This window comes from Sturnus vulgaris, unplaced genomic scaffold (genome assembly GCF_052056855.1).
Source record: "Sturnus vulgaris isolate bStuVul1 unplaced genomic scaffold, bStuVul1.hap1 Scaffold_2118, whole genome shotgun sequence".
NCBI classification, from domain to species: Eukaryota; Metazoa; Chordata; class Aves; order Passeriformes; family Sturnidae; genus Sturnus; species Sturnus vulgaris.
Window position 1 is genome coordinate 27,501 of NW_028276271.1, and position 1,360 is coordinate 28,860.

Consider the following 1,360-nt stretch of genomic DNA (forward strand, 5'->3'; position numbering starts at 1 on the left):
AAAGAACGGAGGCCGGGCGGGCACCCCCACACTGCCCCGCACACCGGCACGCTTTAATAAAAAAGAACGGAGCCGCTCGCAAAACCCAGCCCCCGCCGGCAACGGCAACCACGGCAGCCGGGGCAGGCCAGACACCACGGGCCGCCCCGGCACGGTGCCTCGATCGCGCCCGGCCGATACCGAGAAAGGGCGAGGCGCCGCCGCCCCGCCCACGACACACTCTCGGGGGCTCACTCGCTCGCTCGCTCTCTGTTGGGTTGCGGGGTCCGTCCTGGGGGGGGGACACGGCCGGCCACCGCGGCCGACCGCCGCCCCGGAAAAATTCTGCCCGCTACACGCGGGTCCCCGGCTTAGGGCCGAGGAAGGGGGACGACTTCAACAACACACGGCAGGGCCGGACACTCCCGTCACCGAGCCCCCCTTCGCAGGCAAGCAAGCGAAGCCGAGAGGCGAGGCCACACGCCCCACTGCATGTCCCCCGCTGCCCTTTCGATACGGACACAACTCTGGCAACACAGGTCGGGAGCGGGAAACGAGGCGCAGCCAACCTCGGCCAAGCGAGCCACGCCCGGGGGGCTCTCGGGGAGGGGGGCCAGGGAAAGCCCGGGCAGGCTCAACACAACCCCGGGCCGGCCCCACAGAAATCCAGCCCCGGCTGCCGGCCACCAGCGTGCACCGGGACCGACAGCCGAAGAAATGCCGCACCCGGCGAGCGGGCGGGGCCCCGGCTTAAGGCCGGGCAGAAAAGGGGCGAGGCGCCGCCGCCTCGCCCGCCACCATCCCCGGGGGAGCGAGCGGGCGCCCGGCTCCCCGTTGTCACGAAACCGGCAGCAGCCGGGCCGGAGCGGGACACACTCGCGGCTTTCTCGCCCTCTCTCTGGGCCTTTTTCTCGCTTCTCCCCCGCCTGGAACAACGCAGCCTCGCCTGGGCCGGGGGAGCGCGGTGGCTCTCGGATCGCATCGCTCTCTCTGGGGGCTTTCTCGCTTCTCCCCCGGACTGAACCCGCAGCCTCGGCCTGGGCCGGGGAGCGGCTCTCGGATCGCATCGGTCTCTCTGGGGGCTTTCTCGCTTCTCCCCCGACTGAGCACGCAGCCTCGCCTGGGCCGGGGAGCGGCTCTCGGATCGCATCGGTCTCTCTCTCTGGGCTAACCTGTCCCAGTCGAACTGGGTAAGACGGGAAGCCGGACGAAGCCACGCGACTCGCCCCGACATCGGCGGTGTTCTTCTGGCCCTGGCGACCGCACGCGCGTCCGCCCTTCTCCGCCACGGACACAGGCACGGCAACAGCCTGTGGGGATACGGCCCGTCACCTCGTTCCCATAATACGGACAGATGGGCCCGAAGCGGCGGAGGCCGGAA